The following is a 27,906-nucleotide window of genomic DNA, read 5'->3' as shown; positions in this document are numbered from 1 at the left end:
GAATACAGAAGGCAGCCTCTCACAGTACCCATTTCTTAATTATTGATTGGCCAGCGCTGTTACCCTGAAAACAGCAGTGGGTACAGGACTCACTTTTACGTGTTGCTGACCCCACCCAATGTCTAATTGTGAGCCACTTTTGACAATGTGTGTGTGGTGGATGGCTCCCACCACGCCCATCACCTGTAGATCGCTTGATTGACCAGTTCCCTGTGTGACGTGATTGATTCACTTCATATTGCCATGGAGACCTCGGCACTAGCCGCAATAGAGGACACCAGCGGCCCAAAAATGTTTGGGTGGGTGTGTGTGTGGAGAGAGGTGGTAGGATACGGTTTCGGTTGGGGCGGCTGGTAATAGTCGGCCTTGGGCGGTAAGAAGTACAAATCCGGCCCTGTCCGGAGGCTTCCCCCACCCGAGGTGAGTGCCCCCCCAGGGGAGTTTTTTTCGTTACAGGTTTTCTTTAAACCCAAGTCGGGTAATCGTACGAAGCCAGAGTCAATAGAAAATCAGGGGTCAAACAAGAGGCAGACTATTAGGTCATGGGAATGCACATTTACAAACAAGCTGCAATATTACACTACAGCAGGAGGAGCCCAACAGGATGCATGATGACATCTGTAGGCACCAGCTGCCTTGCCTGCACTGTGACAGAGGGAGGTATTCATGTGCAGTGGTGGATGGCAGGTAAGTCACTTTTAAAGTAGACCTGATCTCAGAACTTCCTCTCTGCTCTAAAAGATACTCAACACAGCATAAAAACTTGTAAAGAAACACATTTCTTTGTTACAGCTGATGCATATCCTTCAATAAATCTGCATTGTACTTCCCGCTTTCATGCAAGCAGACATATTGGTAACATCCTGTGTTTACCAAATGGATCTCTGCCATAGCCGTCAGCTGACACAGCTGAGAGATCAGATACAGTTGTGATTAGTCACAGATGAGGGGGAATTAGACAGGCTAAACTCTGAATACACACATTTCTCTATGTTTTCCTCCTGTCCTATGCAAGAGTTCAGGTCCACTTTAATTTTTTTTTCTCTTGTGCACTGTCCCTGCTCATTAACCACTTCAGCCTACAGTGTTGTTTCACCTTTTGCATCCGAGCAACTTTCACCTCTCATTCATTCGCCAATAACTTTATCACTACTTATCACACTGAAATGATCTATATCTTGTTTTTTTTCCGCCACCATTTAGGCTTTCTTTGGGTGGTACATTTTGCTAAGAATTATTTTATTCTAAACCCATTTTAACAGGAAGATTAAGAAAGAAATGCTTTTCATCTGCAAATGTAATCACTGCTGGGTGAAGCTCTCCGAGGCACCTGTCTGCCCTTTGCTTCCCTCCTTTTCTGCTGAAGTGACTACGCTGTTGCCAGGGCAATGAGTCTATTCAGCAGAGGGAGGGGGGCTGAGTAAAGACACATGCCTCAGAGAGATTCAGCTGGCAGAGATATGGAAGCTTCTGCTCTCTGCAGTGAAAATAAAGGTTTTAATTTTGTGGAAATGCTTTCAAATGTTCTTTTATGTAAGAGTAGTTTCTGAAATAGTTGATTTTTGAGAGTATATTCCCACTTTACAGGTATGTTGTAGAGACAGGGGTTGCAGAAGTTACGGCTGTGGGCAAGCCCCTAAACTAGACTACCCAGCTAAGTCCCTCCCTCACCTGGAGGGTAGTGTAGCTCTAATTGTAACTAAGGATAGTCATTGAGATGCTAATAATTGTGGATCGAACAACATGAAAGAATTACATGGTGATTATTAATCATTTCTTGGATCTCTTTTCTATTTTTTAATTTCTCATTGTATTTATTTATTTTTTCCCCCCATTACTATTTTTTGATAAAGTTCCTCTTTAACCACTTCTGCCTACAGTGTCGAAAATCATATGCATCCGAGCAACGTTCACCCCCCATTCATTTGCCAATAACTTTATCGCTACTCATCACAATTAATTGATCTATATCTTGTTTTTTCCGCCACTAATCAGGCTTTCTTTGGGCGGTACATTTTGCTAAGAATTATTTTATTCTAAACCCATTTTAACAGGAAGATTAAGAAAGAAATGAAATAAATTCATTATTTCTCAGTTTTTGGCCATTATAGTTTGAAATTAATACATGCTACCGTAATTAATACTCATGCATTTTATTTGCTCATTTGTCCCGTTACTACACCGTTTAAATTATGTCCCTATCACAATTTATGGTGCCGATATTTTATTTGGAAATAAAGCTGCATTTTTTCAATTTGCGTCCATCACTATTTACAAGCTTATAATTAAAAAAATTATAGTAATATACTCTCTTAACATGCATATTCAAAAAGTTCAGACCCTTAGGTAACTATTAACCACTTAAGGACCAGAGGAATTTCTAATGATCGGTGCTGCGTGGGCTCTACAGCCCGCAGCACCGATCAGGATTACACCAGGGCGATCAGACTTACCCCCTTTTTTCCCCACTAGGGGGATGTCCTGCTGGGGGGGTCTGATCGCCGCCGGCCATTAGTGAGTAGCGGGGGAGGCTCCTCAAAGCCCCCCTTCGCAGCGTTTTCCGCCCTCTCCTCGCTTACATCCCTCCCCTCCTTTCCCTAGGTGGCGCAGGACGGATATCATTGTAGGATAGGCTTCAGCCTATCATATGCCGGCGATCCCCGGCCAATCAGAGGCCGGGGATCGCCGATCTGCCGTATGATGTAAACAGCGGCCTTTCCATGCCGTGAACTGGCGTTTCCATGCTATACCACTAACGACCAGGCGCTGTCTATCGGCGTTAGCTGGTCGTTAAGTGGTTAATGTTGTTTTTTGTTTTTTTTATTGTAATTTTTTTTTTATTAAAATTTGTATTCGGGTAATTATTGGTGTGGGAGGTAAACAGTTCATTTTAAATGTAATATTACGTGTTTATTAAAAAAAAAAAAAAAAAGTATGTGGGTGTAGTTTTACTATTTAGCCACAAGATGGCCACAGTCAAAAAGTCCTGGAAGCAAACGCTCTCACTTCCAGGAAACATTAGGAGGACGGGGGAACTTTTTTTTCTGCCGGGGACTTAGATCAATGAATGGGAGCCATGTTCCCATTCATTGATCTCCGGGCTAACAGAGGGCAACGGGGGAGCGCGCAATCGCGCACCCGCCACAGAGGCAGTAGGCCAGTCTCTCTGGAGGGATATATCCGTCCAGATAGACTTAAGTGGTTAATACCTCCCTTCTGAGTCTGACAATTAGTCTTAAAGGAATACCAAGGGGAGAAAATAAAGGTAGCTTTACTTACCTGGGGCTTCTTCCAGCCCCTAGAAGTCATTTGTGCCCCTCGCTGCAGCTCCGGTCCTCTCCTGGGTCCCGCTGGCAGCCTCAGAAGGATCGATGAACACCGATAAGTCGGTGTGTTCTGCGCATGTGTGGGCGTGCGCCTGCCCTGTGCAAGAATGTGCCCATGTCACCAGGAATGTACTATGCCTGGGCAGTAGTACTTCTCGCTATGACATGGGTGCATTATTTCCTGGGGCAGGCCTGCACAGGCGTAGAAGACCCTCGATCATTCAAAGGCTGCCAGCGGGAGACATTTAAAAATATACCTGGTCTTCCAGAAGGCTCTGGGGGTGGAGAATTCCACATAGATAAACAGCCTAGGCTAAATATCATTGGAAAGGACAGGGCTACGTACCAATATACAGCAATATATAGATATAGAAAGTGTTTCTGATGCTGAAACCAGGATAATTACTGTGAATGTGGGTTTCCTGTATAATGTACTGCATTCTACTATATATGTCACTACAGGGCCTCTTTAAGTAATAAAGTAGTATATACGCTCGCTTAAAAATGTTCTACAGATGCTCTGTAAAATACTTTGTCACAATCACCCGCAGCCAACACACCACTGCCAAATATTCCAGCAGGTGAACGCTCTCCACTGACATACAGACTTCCATCTAGTATGTTAGACATCTCCCTGACAACCAGAATTAAATTATGTGGCCCCTCAGGACATTTACGTGTGTAACACATTCCTCCACAGAGAGGCAGGTGCGCTGACTGCTGCTCTCTATTGGACTGTATAAAGCGTATATATAGAGCCATGAGCATAACCTATTCTATACCTGTTCTGCTAGGCAGAGCTGGTGCTACCAGAGAGGCAAAGGGGGCAATGGCCCCAGGGCCCAAGAGCCTGTAGGCAGGGGCGGGCCGCCAATGATGCCAGGTGAAACTAGTTCATCAGGCGACATGGATGCTGGAGCAGCATCCCGCCTGGCCCCTCGGCCCCTTCCCACCGCTCGTCTGACTTTCTGAGCTGTTGACTGCTTCTTCTAGGATAGTCTCCGCCCCCCTCGCCTCCATCATAGACCTCAGATCAGCGGCGCTGCTGTGAAGAGGAAGCAGGAGAGCGACTCCCTGTAGCGGCGATACACAGGAAATACTTACTCATGCGCAGGGACTTGGGGGGAAATTTAGCTGCAACAAAGGGCCTCGTATGCCGCCAGTTGTACAAAAATGTTCCAAGCTTTATACAAAAGAGTGCAACTCACCAGTCTAGAAGAGATAATTCCAGCAATATGAAGAAGAAAAAGCGGTGGTGCACATCTCAGTAAAACATCACTTTTATTCTAATCCATTAAAAAGCATAAACAATTCCATATACATACAGGATGGAGAGAGGTATAGGCAATTAGGAGCAGGTCTACAGCCGTTCCGCGCCATCAAATATTGTGGAGCATCATCAGGACAAATTAGCCCCCAGAAAATATACCCCTTAAATAGGAACCCACCTGATTTGAGAAGCAATCATCATCACTGCATATGGAGGGCCTCGCATGCCACTTTCTGGTTTGGAGGTGTCTGTCCCTGGGGGCCCCATTGTTGCTAAAACCGGCCCTGCTGCTAGGGGCCATTCACATTAGTCATAGAGTCACATCTCTTATGGTCCACTGCCAATACTCCGCACTGGCCCACTGACCCCCCATAATGGCCACTGACTATGGGCCCCAGGGCATGGCCGAGCCGAGGCATAGGCTGGAGACGCTCCAGCCTCAGGGCGCAGTGTAGGAGGGGCGCACAATTTATTCAGCTGTCATTCCTAATTGTGTTTGAAGCAGAAAGAAATAAGAAAGGGAGATACATGGAAGTGATTACAAGCCAGATAGCTAGAGATTAAGGTGTTGGGGGCCCTGGGGTGCCTTTTAGTCTAATAGCAATCAGTGTGTGACGGCTGGGGATGAGGGATGGAGGGGCGCACTTTGGTGTCTCAGCCTTGGGTGCTGGAGGACCTTGTCCCGGCTCTGCCCCAGGGCAACTACTATGGCTGCCATGGTGATTCCTGCACCATGGCATTCCCTCCTCTCCTCAATAACAAGTAAAGCCATACCCCTGCATCCTCTGCTACCCTTCATAACAAGTACAGCATACCTTCCAACTTTTTAAGTTAAAGTGGACCTGAACTCTTGCACAGTAGAGAAGGAAAACAGAGAGGAATCCACCATGTATGTATTTAGAGAAGAGAGTTTAGCCCCCATCCCGTCACCGGGAGCGTTATGAATCTGTGCGTTCTGTGCCAACTGGAGGACTTTCCGAGGCCAATAACGGAGCATCCGGGAGGTCGCAGAAGGACGGCGAGGGAGCGATAAGCCTGGAGGGGGCTGGAGGAAGCCCCAGGTATGTATATTTTTTTTCTCCTGCCCCATCTCAGTTACACTTTAAGTCAGACATGTGTACGGGCCTTTACACCTGTAGATCTCACAAGTTTGCTTTAAAGCAGTATTGTCACCATAAAAATCAAATTTCAACAGCAACTGGTGTGAGTGACAAATATGCTTATCCTGCATTTAAAACTTTAAAAACTTTTTCTGCTGTTATGGTTTGGAGTTATGACATACCTTAGGAGCAATGGCCCTTTAATTGCTATTGCCATCGGTTAGCAAAACAGTTGCATGCTGGGGGGGGGGGGGGGGGGTCTTTTTATCTATAATATACTCCTCCTCTCCCCTTTATTTCCCCCTCCTTCTGATGACATAAAACAGTGCACTTCCTAGTGTAGACCTCAGTGGGAGTGTCTGAAGACTCTGGGAGGAGGGCGGGTAATGAATACATAATTAGCAAGAGGAGAAAACAGAGTGAGGGAGGAAATTATGTCAGGATTATCTTCAGTCAAAGATAACTAAGATGGAAACTGTCTAGAATAGGATTCTTTGCTTTTTATTTATAAAATTCACAGAAATCATAATGTGGACAGTGGAATTATACATCTGTTATGTAAGTAGAACTAGTATTTATCTACTTATATGTGTGATTTTTATTTCTAGGTTAGCATGGGTGTCACTTGTTCTTTAACCACCCTGGCGTTCTGATTAAATCGCCAGGGTGGCTGCGGGAGGGTTTTTTTTAAATAAAAAAAATTTTTTTTCATGCAGCCAACTGAAAGTCCGCTAGAGGGCGCTCCGGAGGCGTTCTTCCGATCGCCTCCGGCGGCCAGAAGTAACACGGAAGGCCGCAATAAGCGGCCTTCCATGTTTCGCTTACCTCGTCGCCATGGCGACGAGCGGAGTGACGTCATGGACGTCAGCCGACGTCCTGACGTCAGCCGCCTCCGATCCAGCCCTTAGCGCTGGCCGGAACTGTTTGTTCCGGCTACGCTGGGCTCGGGCGGCTGGGGGGACCCTCTTTCGCCGCTGCACGCGGCGGATCGCCGCGCTGCAGCGGCGATCAGGCAGCACACGCGGCTGGCAAAGTGCCGGCTGCGTGTGCTGCTTTTTATTTCATTAAAATCGGCCCAGCAGGGCCTGAGCGGCAGCCTCTGGCGGTGTTGGACGAGCTGAGCTCGTCCAGACCGCTCAGCTGGTTAACAAACCTTAAAGAGCACCCGAACCGAAGCTCAGGTACAAAATGAGAGCCTTACCTAAAGAGATAGAAGCCTCAGGATTCTATTGAGGCTGCTCTGTTGTCTCCTTCAGGTAAGTATCTTATTTTGATCCCGAGCTTCGGCTGGGGATCACTTTAAAGGTTTCAGCAAACAATGGGCATCCAGAGCCTGGGAATAATCATCACTATGGTTCCCAGGTCTATAAAATGAGACATACACCCTGACTGTTAATTATATGTAATAAAGTTTTAGCCAGTGTGTGTTTTCTTCTTATGTTAAGAATGATATACACTATAAGAGTGGGACTAAAATCAGTGGGCATGTGACTGTGAGACATATAAAGGGTGTGATGTGTATAATGTGACTGCACAGAGTGGCTGTAATTAGTTATAACCACACTATGCAGCCAGGTGTAGACATTACGCATCCATTACTATTACATTCCTTTTGTAAAACTTGGTCAAGAGAACAATATTTCACGCAATGGTAAAGCCCAATTATGCTGGACCCAAAAACATGTACCGTATATACTCGCGTATAAGCCGACCTGCGTATAAGCCAAGGTACCCACTTTCCCCACAGAAACCAGGAAAAAGTGATTGACTCACAAATAAGCCCCCTCCCCAGTATAGCCCCCTTCACAGTAGCCAGATGTGCACCCAGTGCAAGTCATCCCCTCTCCCCATAGCCAGATGTACCCCCAAGGATGATACAGCTATGTCTCAAGACGCCACTAGATGGCATCATAGATATGAGAGACAGCGATTGCCACACAGGAAGAATCCCCGATCATTGCACTGCTGACACGTTGCTTGCACTCTCCGCTCCACAAGCCAGGGGACACAGGTAGTCTTGAGCAGCGCACTCTGCACACCATGTTGCAGGGAATAGGGGGCACAGGCACAGCAGGGAGCCAGCTGGCAAGAGCAGGATCACTAGTGCACAATCCTTACGCTCCTCTGCCAGTAACAAAACCTGCTCCACCATCCATTCTGCTCCACTGACTCACATATAAGCTGAGGGGGGACCCCCAAGCACCCTATACATAACTGATACGTAGAGTTGGGCCGAACGGTTCGCCTGCGAACGGTTCCATGCGAACTTCAGTGGTTCGCGTTCGCGTCCCGCAGGCGAACCTTTGCGGAAGTTCGGTTCGCCCCATAATGCACATGGAGGGTCAACTTTGACCCTCTACATCACAGTCAGCAGGCCCAGTGTAGCCAATTAGGCTACACTAGCCCCTGGAGCCCCACCCCCCCTTATATAAGGCAGGCAGCGGCGGCCATTACGGTCACTCGTGTGCTGCCTGCGTTAGTGAGAGTAGGGCGAGCTGCTGCAGACTGTCTCTCAGGGAAAGATTAGTTAGGCTTAACTTGTTCCTGTCTGGCTGCATACCTGTTCTGTGAACCCACCACTGCATACCTGTGCTGTGAACCCACCACTGCATACCTGTGCTGTGAACCCACCACTGCATACCTGTGCTGTGAACCCACCACTGCATACCTGTTCAGTGAACCTGCCACTGCATACCTGTTCTGTGAACCTGCCACTGCATACCTGTTCTGTTCAGTGGACCCGCCACTGCATACCTGTGCTGTGTACCAACCACTGCATACCTGTTCTGTGAACCCACCACTGCATACTTGTGCTGTGAACCCACCACTGCATACCTGTTCAGTGAACCACCACTGCATACCTGTTCTGTGAACCCACCACTGCATACCTGTGCTGTGAACCCACCACTGCATACCTGTTCAGTGAACCCACAACTGCATACCTGTTCTGTGAACCCACCACTGCATACCTGTTCAGTGAACCTGCCACTGCATACCTGTTCTGTGAACCCACCACTGCATACCTGTTCAGTGAACCCACCACTGCATACCTGTGCTGTGAACCCACCACTGCATACCTGTTCTGTGAACCCACCACTGCATACCTGTTCTGTGAACCCACCACTGCATACCTGTTCTGTGAACCCGCCACTGCATACCTGTTGTGTTCAGTGAACCCGCCACTGCATACCTGTTCTGTTCAGTGGACCCGCCACTGTATACCTGTTTAGTGACCCCGCCACTGCATACCTGTTGTGTTCAGTGAACCTGCCACTGCATACCTGTTCTGTGAACCCGCCACTGCATACCTGTTGTGTTCAGTGAACCCGCCACTGCATACCTGTTCTGTTCAGTGGACCCGCCACTGTATACCTGTTTAGTGAACCCACCACTGCATACCTGTGCTGTGAACCCACCACTGCATACCTGTTCTGTGAACCCACCACTGCATACCTGTTCTGTTCAGTGAACCCGCCACTGTATACCTGTTCAGTGAACCCGCCACTGCATACCTGTTGTGTTCAGTGAACCCGCCACTGTATACCTGTACTGTTTAGTAAACCCGCCACTGCATACCTGTTGTGTTCAGTGAACCCACCACTGCATACCTGTTCTGTGAACCCGCCACTGCATACCTGTTGTGTTCAGTGAACCCGCCACTGCATACCTGTTCTGTTCAGTGGACCCGCCACTGTATACCTGTTTAGTGAACCCACCACTGCATACCTGTGCTGTGAACCCACCACTGCATACCTGTTCTGTGAACCCACCACTGCATACCTGTTCTGTTCAGTGAACCCGCCACTGTATACCTGTTCAGTGAACCCGCCACTGCATACCTGTTGTGTTCAGTGAACCCGCCACTGTATACCTGTACTGTTTAGTGAACCCGCCACTGCATACCTGTTGTGTTCAGTGAACCCGCCACTGTATACCTGTACTGTTTAGAGAACCCGCCACTGCATACCTGTTGTGTTCAGTGAACCCACCACTGCATACCTGTGCTGTGAACCCACCACTGCATACCTGTGCTGTGAACCCGCCACTGCATACCTGTTCTGTTCAGTGGACCCGCCACTGTATACCTGTTTAGTGAACCCACCACTGCATACCTGTGCTGTGAACCCACCACTGCATACCTGTTCTGTGAACCCACCACTGCATACCTGTTCTGTTCAGTGAACCCGCCACTGTATACCTGTTCAGTGAACCCGCCACTGCATACCTGTTGTGTTCAGTGAACCCGCCACTGTATACCTGTACTGTTTAGTGAACCCGCCACTGCATACCTGTTGTGTTCAGTGAACCCACCACTGCATACCTGTTCTGTGAACCCGCCACTGCATACCTGTTGTGTTCAGTGAACCCGCCACTGCATACCTGTTCTGTTCAGTGGACCCGCCACTGTATACCTGTTTAGTGAACCCGCCACTGCATACCTGTTGTGTTCAGTGAACCCGCCACTGCATACCTGTTCTGTTCAGTGGACCCGCCACTGTATACCTGTTTAGTGAACCCGCCACTGCATACCTGTTGTGTTCAGTGAACCTGCCACTGCATACCTGTTCTGTGAACCCGCCACTGTATACCTGTTCTGTTCAGTGAACCCACCGCATCAGTGCGCATACCTGTGCAGTTAAGTGAACCCACCTACCTACGTGAGTGCACGCAGTGTGATATACCACTCCGTGCATACCCGATATGGACAAAACAGGTAGAGGAAGAGGTAGTGCCAGAGCCAGAGGAAGGCCACCCGGCAGGTCTGCGCGAGGTCGTGTAAATGTAATTTCGTGTGGACCTGGCCCACAGTACAGTGCTCGGAAGAAGGCACGTCCCATCACGTCCCAAGATTGTCAGGACGTGGTTGAGTATTTAGCGACACAGAACACCTCATCTTGCTCAGCCACCAGCGCTACTACTAGCACCACTTCCGCTGCATTTGACACTTCGCAAGAATTATTTAGTGGTGAAATCACTGATGCACAGCCATTGTTGTTACAGCCAGATGAATTTTCACCAGCTCATATGTCTGCGTTACGCGGCAACACTATGGATGTAACGTGTAAGGAGGATGAAGGACCTACTGATGGTGCATGTTTGGATTTTTCTGAACCAAGCGAAGCTGGGCAGGATGACTACGATGATGACGATGATAGGGATCCTCTGTATGTTCCCAATAGAGGAGATGAAGAGGGGGACAGTTCAGAGGGGGAGTCAGAGAGTAGTAGGAGGAGAGAAGTTGCTGAAAGAAGCTGGGGCAGCTCTTCGTCAGAAACAGCTGGTGGCAGAGTCCGGCACCATGTATCGCCACCTATGTACAGCCAGCCAACTTGCCCTTCAGCATCAGCTGCTGAGGTCCCCATAGTGCCCACATCCCAGGGTGGCTCAGCGGTGTGGAAATTTTTTAATGTGTGTGCCTCAGATCGGACCAAAGCCATCTGTTCGCTCTGCCAACCAAAATTGAGCCGTGGAAAGGCCAACACTCACGTAGGGACAAGTGCCTTACGAAGGCACCTGGAGAAAAGGCACAAACAGCGATGGGATGGCCACCTGAGCAAAAGCAGCAGCAGCACACAAAAGCAAAGCCACCCTCCTTCTCCTCTTCCTCCTCCATCAGGTGCATTATCTGCTTCTGCCGCTTTCTCCCTTCCACCTTCACAGGCACCCTCCTCCACTCCGCCTCTGCCCTTGAGCGGTTCCTGCTCCTCTGCCCACAGCAGCAGTCAGGTGTCCGTGAAGGAAATGTTTGAGCGGAAGAAGCCAATTTCGGCCAGTCACCCCCTTGCCCGGCGTCTGACAGCTGGCGTGGCGGAACTGTTAGCTCGGCAGCTGTTACCATACCGGCTGGTGGACTCTGAGGCCTTCCGTAAATTTGTGGCCATCGGAACACCGCAGTGGAAGATGCCAGGCCGCACTTATTTTTCGAGAAAGGCCATACCCCAACTGCACCGTGAAGTTGAGAGGCAAGTGGTGTCATCTCTTGCGAAGAGCGTTGGGTCAAGGGTACACCTGACCACGGATGCCTGGTCTGCCAAGCACGGGCAGGGCCGCTACATTACGTACACAGCCCATTGGGTGAACCTGGTGGTGAACGATGGCAAGCAGGGCGCAGCGGACTAAATTGTGACACCTCCACGGCTTGCAGGCAGGCCTCCTGCCACCTCCTCTCCTCCTGCTACATGCTCTTCGCTGTCCTCCTCCTCCTTGGCTGAGTGGCAGTTCTCCTCTCCAGCTACACAGCCCCAGCTCCGCAGGGCCTATGCTGCATGCCAGGTAAGACGGTGTCACGCCATCTTAGACATGTCTTGTCTCAAAGCGGAGAGTCACACTGGAGCAGCTCTCCTGGCTGCTCTTAAGAAACAGGTGGATGAGTGGCTGACCCCGCACCACCTGGAGATAGGCAACGTGGTGTGCGACAACGGCAGCAATCTGCTTGCCGCTTTGCATATGGGGAAGCTGACACACATACCCTGCATGGCACATGTCATGAATCTAGTGGTTCAAAGATTTGTGGCAAAGTACCCTGGCTTAGCGAATGTCCTGAAGCAGGCCAGGAAGTTCTGTGGGCATTTGAGGCGGTCTTACACAGCCATGGCACGCTTTGCGGAAATTCAGCGCAAAAACAACATGCCGGTGAGACGCCTCATTTGCGATAGCCCGACTCGCTGGAACTCGACCCTGCTCATGTTCTCCCGCCTGCTAGAACAGAAGAAAGCCGTGACCCACTACCTCTACAACTACAGTAGAATGAAACAGTCTGGGAAGATGGGGATGTTCTGGCCCGACAACTGGACACTGATGAAAAATGCATGCAGGCTCATGCGGCCGTTTGAGGAGGTGACCAACCTGGTGAGCCGCAGTGAGGGCACCATCAGCGACTTAATTCCCTACGCTTACTTCTTGGAGCGTGCTGTGCGTAGAGTGGCGGATGAAGCTGTGAATGAGCGTGACCAGGAACCGTTACGGCAGGAACAGGCATGGGACCAATTTTCATCAGACCCAGCTGTTTCCTCAACACCTGCGGCAGCACAGAGGGGGGAGGAGGAGGAAGAAGAGAAGTCGTGTGCAGAAGACGAGTCAGACTCAGAGGATGATGAGCAAGGTGTTTCTTTGGGGGAGGAGGAGGAGGAGGAGGGGACAGCGGCAGGAGAACAACCGCAGCAGGCGTCGCAAGGGGCTTGTGCTGCTCAACCTTCCCGTGGTATTGTTCGCGGCTGGGGGGAGGAGGTTGACTTACCTGACGTCACTGAGGAAGAGCAAGAGGAGATGGAGGGTACTGGATCCGACTTTGTGCAGATGTCGTCTTTTATGCTGTCCTGCCTGTTGAGGGACCCCCGTATAAAAAACCTCAAGGGGAATGAGCTGTACTGGGTGGCCACACTACTAGACCCTCGGTACATGCACAAAGTGGCGGACCTGTTACCAACTCACCGGAAGGTGGAAAGGATGCAGCACATGCAGAACCAGCTGTCAACTATGCTTTACAATGCCTTTAAGGGTGATGTGACAGCACAACGCCAGCAAGGTACCACTGCCACTAATCCTCCTCCCGTGTCCACGCAGTCAAAGACAGGACGCTTCAGCGATCTCATGGTGATGTCGGACATGCGGACGTTCTTTAGTCCAACGCCTCGCCGTAGCCCTTCCGGATCCACCCTCCACCAACGCCTGGAACGGCAGGTAGCCGACTACCTGGCCTTAAGTGTGGATGTAGACACTGCTGTGAACAGCGATGAGGAACCCTTGAACTACTGGGTGCGCAGGCTTGACCTGTGGCCAGAGCTGTCCCAATTTGCCATCCAACTTCTCTCCTGCCCTGCCGCAAGCGTCCTGTCAGAAAGGACCTTCAGCGCAGCTGGAGGCATTGTCACAGAGAAGAGAAGTCGCCTAAGTCACAAAAGTGTTAAGTACCTCACCTTTATCAAAATGAATGAGGCATGGATCCCGGAGGGCTGCTGCCCGCCCCAAGACTAAGTCAGTCCCCGCACACACAGCATCTCTGCCTGCACGCCGTGTGACTGGCTGCCTGGCCTGCCCCAAGAAGACTAAGTTGCTCCCAGTCCCTCCACACAGCATGTCTGCCTGCAGGCCGCTTGACTACCTTCTCCGCCACCACCAACAGGGTCCGGGACTCCAGGCGGATTGCTGAATTTTTTAGGCCGCTGCTAGCAGCGGCCGCTGTAATCATTTTTCTGGTGCGTGTACATGACTGCCTAATTTTTCTGGCTGCACTGCGGGCAGCTGCAACAACAAAAGAAAAGGCATGTACATGCGCCCATTCCCCTTCGTGATCATTACCTTGCCGTGGTGAAGGGGCTTGCGTATCACAATGAAGCAATGACTGGCGCCTAGATGAGTGTCTCGGAGGGCACACAAAAGATAATAAGGTCGTTGCTTCATTGTGGTCAGACCAAATTTGATCAGCTGGACAGTCACTGTTCTGTCATTCAGCTACATCAGCCAGGCGACCATATGGGCTGTAAAGCCACCAAAACCTGCACTCTCGCCATGGTGCGCACCAGTCCAGCACGGCCATCACTACACAAACAGCTGTTTGCGGTGCGTTACACGGTGAGTTTGGTGTGTCAGTGTGAAGCAGTACCTTAATTACACTACCTGATTGATGTATACACATGCAAGATGTTTATGTTTTAAAGCACTTTAGGCCTGTCATTTAGCATTCAATGTGATTTCTGCCCTTAAAACGCTGCTTTGCGTCAAATCCAGATTTTTCCCCGGGACTTTTGGCATGTATCCCACTCCGCCATGCCCCCCTCCAGGTGTTAGACCCATTGAAACATCTTTTCCATCAGTTTTGTGGCCAGAATAATTTTTTTTTTTTCCAAAGTTCGCATCCCCATTGAAGTCTATTGCGGTTCGCGAACTTTAACGCGAACCGAACGTTACGCGAAAGTTCGCGAACCCGGTTCGCGAACCTAAAATCGGAGGTTCGGCCCATCTCTACTGATACGGCACACTAAAACCTGCCAAGAACAACCACAGTGTCAGAGGGGCAGACACTGCCAGCCATGGGGACCCAGTGACACTACATAGCCAACACTGCCAGCTATGGGTACCCAGTGACACTGCCACTGCATAGCCGATACTGCCAGGCATGGGGACCCAGTGACACTGCCAGGCATGGGGTCCCAGTGACACTGCACAGCAGACACTGCCAGGCATGGGGACCTAGTGTCACTGCCAGGCATGGGGTCCCAGTGACACTGCACAGCAGACACTGCCAGGCATGAGGACCCAGTGACACTGCCAGGCATAGGGTCCCAGTGACACTGCACAGCAGACACTGCCAGGCATGGGGTCCCAGTGACACTGCAGAACAGACACTGCCAGGTATGGGGTCCCAGTGACACTGCACAGCAGACACTGCCAGGCATGGGGTCCCAATGACACTGCACAGCAGATACTGCCAGGCATGGGGACCCAGTGACACTGCAGAACAGACACTGCCAGGTATGGGGTCCCAGTGACACTGCACAGCAGACACTGCCAGGCATGGGGACCCAGTGACACTGCCAGGCATGGGGACCCAGTGACACTGCCAGGCATGGGGTCCCAGTGACACTGCACAGCAGACACTGCCAGGCATGGGGACCCAGTGACACTGCCAGGCATGGGGACCCAGTGACACTGCCAGGCATGGGGTCCCAGTGACACTGCACAGCAGACACTGCCAGGCATGGGGACCCAGTGACACTGCCAGGCATAGGGTCCCAGTGACACTGCACAGCAGACACTGCCAGGCATGAGGACCCAGTGACACTGCCAGGCATGGGGTCCCAGTGACACTGCACAGCAGACACTGCCAGGCATGGGGTCCCAGTGACACTGCAGAACAGACACTGCCAGGCATGGGGACCCAGTGACACTGCCAGGCATGGGGTCCCAGTGACACTGCACAGCAGACACTGCCAGGCATGGGGACCCAGTGACACTGCCAGGCATGGGGTCCCAGTGACACTGCATAGCCGACACTGCCAGGCATAGGGACCCAGTGACAGGCATGGGGTCCCAGTGACACTGCACAGCAGACACTGCCAGGCATGGGGACCCAGTGACACTGCCAGGCATAGGGTCCCAGTGACACTGCACAGCAGACACTGCCAGGCATGAGGACCCAGTGACACTGCCAGGCATGGGGTCCCAGTGACACTGCACAGCAGACACTGCCAGGCATGGGGTCCCAGTGACACTGCAGAACAGACACTGCCAGGCATGGGGACCCAGTGACACTGCCAGGCATGGGGTCCCAGTGACACTGCACAGCAGACACTGCCAGGCATGGGGACCCAGTGACACTGCCAGGCATGGGGTCCCAGTGACACTGCATAGCCGACACTGCCAGGCATAGGGACCCAGTGACAGGCATGGGGTCCCAGTGACACTGCACAGCAGACACTGCCAGGCATGGGGACCCAGTGACACTGCCAGGCATAGGGTCCCAGTGACACTGCACAGCAGACACTGCCAGGCATGAGGACCCAGTGACACTGCCAGGCATGGGGTCCCAGTGACACTGCACAGCAGACACTGCCAGGCATGGGGTCCCAGTGACACTGCACAGCAGACACTGCCAGGCATGGGGACCCAGTGACACTGCCAGGCATGGGGTCCCAGTGACACTGCACAGCAGACACTGCCAGGCATGGGGACCCAGTGACACTGCCAGGCATGGGGTCCCAGTGACACTGCATAGCCGACACTGCCAGGCATAGGGACCCAGTGACACTGCCAGGCATGGGGTCCCAGTGACACTGCACAGCAGAGACTGCCAGGCATAGGGACCCAGTGACAGTGTAGAACAGACACTGCCAGGCATGGGGACCCAGTGACAGTGCAGAACAGACACTGCCAGGCATGGGGACCCAGTGACACTGCGCAGCAGACACTGCCAGGCATGGGGACCCAGTGACACTGCACAGCAGAGACTGCCAGGCATGGGGTCCCAGTGGCACTGCACAGCAGACACTGCCAGGCATGGGGATCCAGTGACAGTGCAGAACAGACACTGCCAGGCATGGGGACCCAGTGACAGTGCAGAACAGACACTACCAGGCATGGGGACCCAGTGACACTGCGCAGCAGACACTGCCAGGCATGGGGACCCAGTGGCACTGCGCAGCAGACACTGCCAGGCATGGGGACCCAGTGACACTGCACAGCAGAGACTGCCAGGCATGGGGTCCCAGTGGCACTGCACAGCAGACACTGCCAGGCATGGGGTTCCAGTGACAGTGCAGAACAGACACTACCAGGCATGGGGACCCAGTGACACTTCAGAACAGACACTGCCAGGTATGGGGTCCCAGTGACACTGCACAGCAGACACTGCCAGGCATGGGGACCCAGTGACACTGCCAGGCATGAGGTCCCAGTGACACTGCACAGTAGACACTGCCAGGCATGGGGTCCCAGTGACACTGCATAGTAGACACTGCCAGACATGGGGACCCAGTGACACTGCATAGCAGACACTGCCAGGCATGGGGACCCAGTGACAGTGCAGAACAGACACTGCCAGGCATGGGGTCCCAGTGACACTGCACAGCAGACACTGCCAGGCATGGGGACCCAGTGACAGTGCAGAACAGACACTAATAGGCATGGGGACCCAGTGACAGTGCAGAACAGACACTGCCAGGCATGGGGTCCCAGTGACACTGCCAGGCATGGGGACCCAGTGACAGTGCAGAACAGACACTACCAGGCATGGGGACCCAGTGACAGTGCAGAACAGACACTGCCAGGCATGGGGTCCCAGTGACAGAGCAGGGACAAGGTCCTCCAGCACCCAAGGCTGAGACACCAAAGTGCACCCCTCCATCCCTCCCACCTCAGCTGTCACACACGGATTGCTATTAGACTAAGAGGCTCCACAGGGCCCACAACCTCCCCAACACCTTAATATATAGTTATCTGGCTTGCAGTCACTGCTATGTATCCCCTTTTCTTATTTCTTTCTGCTTCATACACAATTAGAATTGACAGCTGAATGAATTGTGCACCCCCTCCTACACTGCGCCCTGAGGCTGGAGCCTCTCCAGCCTATGCCTCGGCCCGGCCCTGCCCAGTGACACTGCACAGCAGAGACTGCCAGGCATGGGGTCCCAGTGACAGTGCAGAACAGACACTACCAGGCATGGGGACCCAGTGACAGTGCAGAACAGACACTACTAGGCATGGGGACCCAGTGACAGTGCAGAACAGACACTGCCAGGCATGGGGACCCAGTGACAGTGCAGAACAGACACTACTAGGCATGGGGACCCAGTGACAGTGCAGAACAGACACTGCCAGGCATGGGGTCCCAGTGACACTGCCAGGCATGGGGTCCCAGTGACAGTGCACAGCAGACACTGCCAGGCAGTGATACTGTCAGGCATGGGAGGCATGGAGACCCAGTGACACTGCAGAACAGACACTGCCAGTCAGGAGCTCAGGGATTCTTCACTTGCACAGCAGCCTCTCAGTCTCAGTGAGTGGAGAGTCAGAGGAACAGCAGTTTCAGATGAGGACTGCATTTCCCGGCATGCCCCGCGGCTGGGGTTCTGCACGTGGTGCGGCTCTGGGTGGTTCTGTGACGTCACAATTGTGCATTCTGTGTCAGGCTCTCCTGTGTCAGTGTGCGGCGGCCGCTCTTCCGGGCAGACAGGCGTCCACTGCCGGGGTGAGTGCAGGGGGACCCCGGGGGGCGTGGGAGGGCTGGGCCGAGTCTGCCTGCTGCAGGGGGTCTCCGTGTCTGCTGCCTGGAACTTCCCAGTGAGGGGGTTAAAGAGGACCTGTCACCCATCCTCACTGGAGGCAGCCAGATCGGAGTTGGGTTACCGGTGTAGGGCTTGTCTGTGCATCTGGTGCCAGCGCTGGGGTATGGCATGCCTCCCCGCCAGACTATGGGCAGCTTCCATCACTGCATGGGGGACAGGTCCTCTTGGGGAGGAGGGGGTCTGTGGACGTGGCTGTGTCCAGCAGGGGCTGCTGTGCTGGAGGTTATCACTGATTGCTGGCTGTAACCTTTAACCCCCCAACCCACTGACTGCAATAGCATTGTATGGAATTAGCTATGGGTTTCACTGTCCATTACAGGGGTGCCCTGTGCCCATTAGTGAGGCAAGAGGCAGTGTGTCCAATAGTGATGATTCTAGCTCATGTAATGCCATGTCAACAAAACATCTGCCCATTGCAGAGGTGACAGGTCCACTTTGATGGCACAGGTCCCCCACAGTTGCCGGCAGACCAAGGCCTCAGCTGTCCCTGAATGCAGCTTATTGCCAGGAATGGCTATTTTTATGTAATTTTTTTTTCTGGAAATCTGTTACAAATTTGCTGATGCATCTATCTATACATTAGATGCTGGGTAGGTGGGCTGGGACTTGTAGTTCATCAGTTTTTGAGAAGATTGCGCCAGTGCTTGGATGGTGCCTCTGTCTGGTGGTGCGTCTGCGATTGTTGGAGGATCTTCGCTTTGCTAAATAAGGGCATGTGTGGAATATGAGTTTGGGATCTGTAGTTCCAGAGCTGCTCACTGGGCAGTGGTTGTGGTCCTGTTTATTTTCAGCTCAGAATATCGCTGTCTATGCCCCTCATTGTGCTGTGCGTCAAGGAGCTAATGGTACCAGTAATGTGTGGCAGACCCTGGCTGGGGCATCTGCGATGAGGGCTGTTTAACATGATACTACAACTCCCAGCAAGCCTTTCAGTAGTGTGATTACTACATTAAATAATTATTTTTATACAGTGTTCCCTTAAGTGATGTCATTCCATAAAGTGCCATCCCTGATGCTTTGATGTCATTCCATAGACTGCTTTCCTTTCGTGTGATGTCATCCCTTAGACATAGAGCTATTTTCTTGAGCTATGATGTCATCCAACAGTTACCTTTGACCTGTGATGTCACTCCATAGTGTTTCCTTTGAGCTCTGATGTCATCCCATAGAGCATTTCCATTGAGCTGTGATGTCATCCCATGGAGTAAAGCTGTGCTGTCATCCCCAGGGCTGTGGAGTTGGAGTCTAGGAGGGTTAGTCAGAGCCATTTTTGGGTACCTGGAGTCGGAGGTTTCATAAACTGAGGAGTTGGAGTCTGATGATTTTTGTACCAACTCCACAGCCCTGGTCATGCCATAGAGTGTTTCCCTTGAATTGTGATGTCATCCTATAGAGTGTTTCTCTCCAGCTGTGTAGATGTGCATCCCCTAGAGCAGTCATGGGCAAACTTTGCCCTTCAGCTGTTAAGGAACTACAAGTCCCACAATGCATTGCAGGAGTCTGACAGCCACAGTCATGACTCATAAAGGCAAATGCATTGTGGGACTTGTAGTTCCGTAACAGCTGGAGGGCCGAGTTTGCCCATGCCTGCCCCAGAGCCGACCCCTGTTGCTGTGTTCTCATCCTATTGAGTATTTTCCTTGAGCTGTGATGTCATCCAATAAAGCATTTCCTTTGAGCTATAGGGCGTTTCACTTGAGCTGTGATGTAACGTCATGGTGCGTTTCACTTGAGCTGTGATGACCTCTCGTAGAGCATTTCCCTTGTGCTGTGATGTCATCCCATAGAGCGTTTCCCTTGAGCTGTGATGTCACTTCATAGTGCGTTTCCCTTGAGCTATAATGTCATTCCCTGACGCAGTGATGTCATGCTGAAAAGTGTTTCCCTTGTCAGAGTTCAGTACTCTTTGTGATGCTTTTTTTTGTATTTGCAAGAACAGTGTTTTATAGACGTTTAGTACACATACTAGATAGTTGTCATTAAAAACCAATTATCCATAACTGATCAACAAATAACTGTTGATAAAAGAATTGCCCAGCAATCCTGGGAGATGCAGACCCTCAGCAACTCTCTGTGCATTCAACTACCGTACGTTTTCCCAACTGCCAGACTTCACGTTTTCCCAACTGTCAGTCATGCTGTCAGACTTCACATGGCGAGTCAGGAGCGAGTGGCAGGGGATGCCTGGCATGTGCTCACTAGAGAGCCAGTCTGTGCCAGGCAATTGTTGTGGTACATCACACTGATTGTTGAATGTAACATCAATTCTCCAGATTGCTTCGTTTTGTAGATTCACAGATCTTCAACACCCTGTATGTATTTTAACGTGTTTAGCTTATCTGATTCCCCCTCATCTGTGACTAAGCACAAGTTGTAATTTGATCATTCAGCTGTGCCAGCTGGCTGCCTCAGCAGAGCAGCTAATTTGTAAACAAAGTATGCTAACCCTATGTCTGCTTCCATGAAAGCAGGAAGTAGACATTCTGCAGATTTATGAGCATCACTAGCTATTTGGAGGGGTGCGGGGATTTGCTACCTAATTGGGGGTGGGGGAGGGTGTCACTTACTACTTGGAGGCAGTATGATGCCTAATTAACATCACTAGCTACTTGGAGGGGGGCTGCCTAATAACAGTCATAACAGCATTTCACTAGCTGATTTTGCCCAGGGGTGCCTTGAAAAATGTCAAAGCCATCAAGGCGCGCTCACCCCAAAAAGTTTCAGAACCTCTGATTTAGAGAGTTTAGCCTGTTTAATTCCCCCTCATTTGTGTGTAATCACAAGTTGTAATTTGATCTCTCCCGTGTCACCTGACTGCCATGGCGGATAAGCCCATTTGAAAGCACAGGCTGTAAACAATATGTCTGCTTCCATGAATCAGGAAGTAGAAACTGCAGATTGCTGGCTGAGGTCAAAAGCAGTGGACTCATTTCATACGAGATAACTCCTTAGAAGCTGCTAATGGGTTAAAGAAAAAGCACCGTCCTGAGGGTAGTTGGTAATTTACGAGCCAGGAACACGGCCCCCGATCAGCTGGGCAGCGGTGGAAGTTTTCTTTAACTTTTTATTTATATAATACTGAACACTTTTTTGCTTCATTTACCGAATGTGGAAATCTGTGTGAGTTCCAATTTCTGACATTTTGTGAGTTTTCTGCATTACTGAATGCAGTAAGGCTGGGTTTCCACCAGGGCTGTGGAGTCGGTACAAATATTTTTCGACTCCTCAGTTTATGAAACCACGACTCCAACTCCGACTCCGGGTACTCAAAATGGCTCCGACTCCTTAGTCTAATATTTACCATGGCTGTGGATTATGTACAAAAATCATCCGACTCCGACTCCTCAGTTTATGAAATCAATGACTCTGACTCCGGGTGCCCAAAATTGCCCGACTCCTCGACTCCAACTCCGACTCCACAGCCCTGCTTTCCACTAGCCACCGCTTGCGGCTGCGAGAGGTGTGGCGGTTCTTACTGGTGTGCGGGTACGCAGACGAATCCCAGAAGCCCTGCCATGCACGGTAATGGTATTCACTGCCTTCCGTACGGAAATGGATGGCAATGTCGGCCAAATCACTAGGGCAAGTGATTCAGCCGGCGGCGCCATTATTTCCTATGGCACAGTTTCCCAGCGCGATTTGCCTGCGGGGAAACTCTGCAGATCCGGTTCAGTTCCCACGCTAGTGGAAACGGGCCCTAATGCTTAGTGAATTGCAGGGACGGATCTAGACCAAGTTGTGCCCGGGGCAAGGTCAGGTTTAGGCGCCTAAACTGCCATTCCCCATCCAAATTTTGCCGCCTTTTTAAGAATTCAACAAAGTGCTCCTGGGGCAAGAGACCCGCTTGCGCCCCCCCCCCCCCCCCCTAGATCCGTCCCTGGTGAATTGAGGCCTTTAAGGACCGGGGAAGGCTGTTCTCCAGATCAGACGGCAGCGCACCAGTGGCCACGTAGTATCTCCCCTGAGCTTTCCTATGCACCTGTTCAGACAGCCTGTTTTCACCAGACAGTAGCGTATGCAATGGTATTCCCGGCGTACGCTATTTGTGCAGCCAGCGGCTACGTTGTCATATAGCCAATATATCTGCCATGTTTTCTCTCTGCAGACAGTGTGAATAAGTCATTGGGCCACAGAAGTATGTACAATATCAGTCATGTGAACTGACCATCACACAGTGAAAGGGCCCTCTCCAAACCGCGCATACTCATATACATAGTGTTAGCTTTGTCTGCTGTGAACATGTTACCTCCTCCCCTATCCTTAGTTGGCTTATTTTCTCCTCTTTTCCTCCTGCTCTTTTGTGCAGTCTCTGCTGCTACTCTGTCCCCTAGGAAACAAGAGGACGGAGGCGGAGTGTCAAGCCTGCCCCACCCCTTCACAAAATTCCCCATTTTGCATCCTCTAGATGAGAAACTTTAACCCAGGATTGAACTTCATCCCAATTAGTAGCTGATGCCCCCTTTCCCACCAGTAATCTTTACCTTTTCTCAAATACATCATCGGGGGGGGGTCTGTATGGCTGATATTGTGGTGAAACCCCTCCCACAGTGTGATGTCAGGACCATGGTCCTGACAGTTTGCTGTCTATGAACCTTGTTGCATTGTGGTAAATAACGGCTTTTTTTCAACTGCAAAGCAAGCAATATCTCCCTCTGTGCATTGAACTCTCAGTACAGATCACCCGGCAGCACTAAAGATGTCACCACCAGTGATAAATCTCAGAATGTAAATCAGGGAGAGCAAAGATTTTACAATGGGCAAACACTGACTAAATAATCCATAAATGATTATTGAAAAAAATAAGCGATCATTATTTTCACTACAGTTCCTCTTTTGGGAGGATGTGGCTGTGGGAGGCGGAGTTGCTGCTGTCACGTGACAACCCATTTGCAGGAGGCTATCGAGCTCCATCTTCAAGCTCCACTGTGATATACCGAATTTGTCACACTACAAGACACTCCTGACCATAAGATGCACCTAGGTTTAGAGGACAAAAGCAGAAGGAAAAAATATATACCAAACCTGGTGCATCTATGGTGAAGGGGAATCTTGTGGATTATGCCTCCCTTGTACCTCTTTATGTCTCCGTGTCCTCCTGTGTCCTCCTTGTGTCTTCCTTTGTATCCTCCTGTGTCCTCTGTTTGGCCCCCTGTGTCCTCCTTTGCATGGCCACGGTACAGGGAGTTCCCCAACATTGCAGCGGGTTGGAGGTTCCTATTGGCAGGCGTTCACAAGTCAGGAACTCCCTGCATTTGGATTAGAAGATGCAGCGACTTTTTCCTCCCACTTAAGGGGGAGAAAAAGCGAGTCTTATAGTCTAAAAAATACAGTACCTGATGTGTAGTTTTTAGTGTTCTACATTGTTTGTGTCGGGGGGGGGGGGGGGAGGGATTATTTATGCAAATGACCCCAGTCATTTTATTTGCTGCTCCTCATGTCCTGTTCCTGGAAGCCAGGGCTGTGGAGTCAGTACAAAAATCTTCCGACTCCAACTCCGACTCCTCCGTTTCTGAAACCACGACTCCGACTCCAACTCCCCAAAATTGCTCAGACTCCAACTCCTCGACTCCGACTCCTTAGTCTAATACTTAACAGGGCTGTGGATTTTGTACAAAAATCATGCGACTCCGACTCCTCCGTTTCTGAAACCACAACTCCAACTCCGGGTGCCCAAAATTGCCACGACTCCGACTCCTCGACTCCGACTCCAACTCCACAACCCTGCTGGAAGCAAGAGGTTCATATATAAAGCCATGGGGGTCCCAGGACAGGAGACAGGAGGTAATGAAAACCTCTATATTGGGGATACAGGTAACAAGCCTAGCATGGTTTTTACTCCCTTTTTATATGCGCTAGAAAATGCACCCTGTATGTATTTAGAGGCTTTAGCTTGTCTAAGGCCTTGTGCACATCATAAATCGCCAACGCTATTGCAAGCGCTGAGCGATTTATTGAGCGTTTTTTTTCCCTGCGTTTTTCTCTGTGCTTTTCCAAGTGCTTTTGCACAGCGATTCATTTTTTCACTTCCTGACGTCAGTCAGGGAGGGAACTCTTTCACCCGGAAATGAATAAATACAATGTATTTATTCACGAAAGCCCTGGGGAAATCACTATACAAAACGCTTTTTCAATCGCTTTTCAATTTCCCTATACCTTCCATTGAGCCAAAACGCTCAGAAAATGGTACAGACAACGCTTTGGTGAGCAGATCGGAATCTCACCACTCAGATGTGAGCACTCTCATAGGGAATCATTACACAAGTGCTTTTAGGGCGATTTTGAAAATCGCCAGCGCTTAAAAAAAATGAGCAAACGCCCTAGGTGTGAACAAGCCCTGATTCCCCCTCATCTGTGACTAATCACAAGCTGTAATTTGATCCCTAAGCTGTCAGCTGACTGCCTCGGCAGAACAGCTAATTTGTAAACACAGGATGTTAACAATATGCTTCCATGAATGCAGGAAGTAGACACACTGCAGATTTAGTATTTGTATGAGTTGTAACAAAGAATTGTTTTTTGTTTCAAGGTTTTTATGCTGTTGCGAGTTCAGGTCCGCTTTAGGAATGATAAAGAGCTTCTGTCAGGCAATTTGTTTTGTTTAAAGACAGCCCTATTGTACCGATCTGACCGATGTTGTCTCCATGCTCTGAATGCAAAAATCGATTCTGTGTCGAATTGAATGACAAGTGAACAGCAGCCGATTCCTGTCTGATCAACCGATATCTTGCATTCTGCTCGATCACCTAAGCTGGTTGATTTGACGTGAAATCAGCCACTTTTCACAGATTGGGCACACTGGAACATATTGGATTATCTCTTGATTCAATATGATTGAATCGAGTGGTCGACCGTACAGCCAAATCTTTAGATGTATGGCTACCTTAAATATAAAGGAACTGTGCCTCTGCTTAACACCATTTTTTTCCCGTTGCGTTGTGACTTTAACGTCTCATTACAGTGCAGCGTCCCACTGTGAATGCAGCCTCTAACAAAAACATTTCCTTGTTACAGCTGATTCAAATCCTAAAATAAATCTGCAGTTTCTACTTCCTGATTCCTGGAAGCAGATCTATTGTTAACTATTGTTCGTTGTCGATATGTGACACCAGCAATATCCGATCGATTGGATGACAGATTTGACCAATAATGGGCACTTTAAGGCCTGGTGCACACCAAAAACTGCTAGCAGATCCGCAAAATGCTAGCAGATTTTGAAACGCTTTTTCTTATTTTTCTGCAGCGTTTCAGCTAGCGTTTTGCGGTTTTGTGAAGTGTTTTTGGTATAGTAGATTTCATATATTGTTACAGTAAAGCTGTTACTGAACAGCTTCTGTAACAAAAACCGCCTGGCAAACCGCTCTGAACTGCAGTTTTTCAGAGCGGTTTGCGTTTTTCCTATACTTAACATTGAGGCAGAAACGCATCCGCATTTCAAAAAATGCCTCACCCCGGGAGGATTCGTTTCTGCAAAACGCCTCCCGCTCTGGTGTGCACCACCCCATTGAGATACATTACCCAAGCGGATCCGCAGCCGCAAGCGGATCGCAAACCGCAGCAGAACCGCTCTGGTGTGCACTAGGCCTAAGGCCACATACAGACATCAGACCATAGTCTTTGGAAAATGAAAGATCACAGACCAATCTTACCACCCTTCCTGTAGTATAAGAGCCATACTCTACACAGTCTTTTCTATGGAGCTGAACTCCACATCAGGAAAAAATCTTTGCAAGATGCTGCACACACAGATTCTGTACAGACACAAAAGATCAGTATCTGCAAAAGATCTGTCCCTGCCAAAAATCCATTCCTGCAAATTGCAATGATAGTCTATGAGATCTGCAGATCATCATACACACATGATTTAACTGACACTCATCTGCAGATCAGATCCATCAGGATGGATTTTCAGATCTGCAGATCTGCAGATGAATGTCAGTTAAATCATGTGTGTATGATGATCTGCAGATCTCATAGACTATCATTGCAATTTGCAGGAATGGATTTTTGGCAGGGACAGATCTTTTGCAGATGCTGATCTTTTGTGTCTGTACAGAATCTGTGTGTGCAGCATCTTGCAAAGATTTTTTCCTGATGTGGAGTTCAGCTCCATAGAAAAGACTGTGTAGAGTATGGCTCTTATACTACAGGAAGGGTGGTAAGATTGGTCTGTGATCTTTCATTTTCCAAAGACTATGGTCTGATGTCTGTATGTGGCCTAAGTTACAGCTGATTCAAATCCTAAAATAAATCTGCACAGTGTCTTCCTCCTGATTCATGGAAGCAGATATATTGTTAACTATTGTTCGTTGTCAATCTGTGACACCAGCAATATCCGATCGATTGGATGACAGATTTTACCAATAATGGGCACTTTAAGATCAACTATGCAGGAAAAAAAATGTGTTAAAAAAAAATAAAAAATTGCATTTTTCTTCCAAAATATAAGGCCTATACCTGTAGTTCTCCTCGGCTTCCTCCAGCTGCCCGCTTACGCCTTTTTTTTTTTTTTTTTTTTTCTCTTCCTGCTAATTCGAAATCTATGAATAGCGATGCAAATTGTATGCAGCTTGAAATTGGGCCGATCAAAATCAGCAGGGTGTGCGCTTGATTGCATCTCCCTGACCAGCTGTATTCATGATAGGCTGTGAGTCAGCAAGAAGGTGTGGCTTCTGCTGACAGTAGTCACTCCCCCGGCCCTCATGGCCAAGAAGGTGTGGCTTCTGCTGACAGTAGTCACTCCCCCAGCCCTCATGGCCATGTGGCCAAAAGCAGGGCTGTGGAGTCTGAGCCACAGCAATTTTTGGGTACCTGGAGCCGGAGGTTTCATAAACCTGAGGATTTGGAGTTAAGTGGTTTTTGTAGCCACTCCTCCATAGCCTTGCAAGGGCTGTGGAGTTGGAGTTGAGGAGTCGGAGCAATTTAGGATACCTGGAGTCGGTGGTTTCATAAACAGGGATGTGGAGTTGAGGAGTCTGAGTCATAACAATGTTGGGTACCTGGAGTTGGAATCAGTGGTTTTATAAACTGAGGAGCCTGAGTCGGAGTTGCATGATTTTTGTTACAACTCCACAGCCCTGACTTAAAGGACCACTATCACTAAAATGCTAAAATTTAAAATACATGTAAACACATACAAATGAGAAGCCTGTTTCTTCCTGAGTAAAATGAGCCAAAAATTACTTTTCTCCTATGCTGCTGTCACTTACAGGAGGTAGTAGAAATCTGACATTACCAACAGGTTTTGGACTAGTCCATCTCCTCATGGGGGATCCTTCTCATTTATTGTTTTTGTATTAAAGAGACTCTTTAACATCAAAAACCTCCCCTGGGGGGTACTCACCTCGGGTGGGGAAAGCCTCCGGATCCTAATGAGGCTTCCCACGCCGTCCTCTGTCCCACGGGGGTCTCGCTGCAGTCCTCCAAACAGC

The 27,906-nt window shown here is 49.9% G+C and overlaps 1 protein-coding gene across 1 annotated transcript in view; it reads left to right on the top strand.

Annotated features, from left to right (window-relative positions):
- The first annotated feature begins 18,300 nt into the window (after window positions 1-18,300).
- CTIF (cap binding complex dependent translation initiation factor) overlaps window positions 18,301-27,906 on the top strand; it is a 258,156-nt gene continuing 248,550 nt past the window's right edge. The window contains exon 1 of the mRNA XM_068271884.1: window positions 18,301-18,381. The gene's annotated coding sequence lies outside the window, so the exon portion shown is untranslated. The remainder of the gene's footprint in view (window positions 18,382-27,906) is intronic.

Source organism: Hyperolius riggenbachi, chromosome 1 (genome assembly GCF_040937935.1).
Source record: "Hyperolius riggenbachi isolate aHypRig1 chromosome 1, aHypRig1.pri, whole genome shotgun sequence".
Taxonomy (NCBI): Eukaryota; Metazoa; Chordata; class Amphibia; order Anura; family Hyperoliidae; genus Hyperolius; species Hyperolius riggenbachi.
Note: the sequence above shows the minus strand (reverse complement) of the source record. Positions and strands in the feature narration are given on the sequence as shown.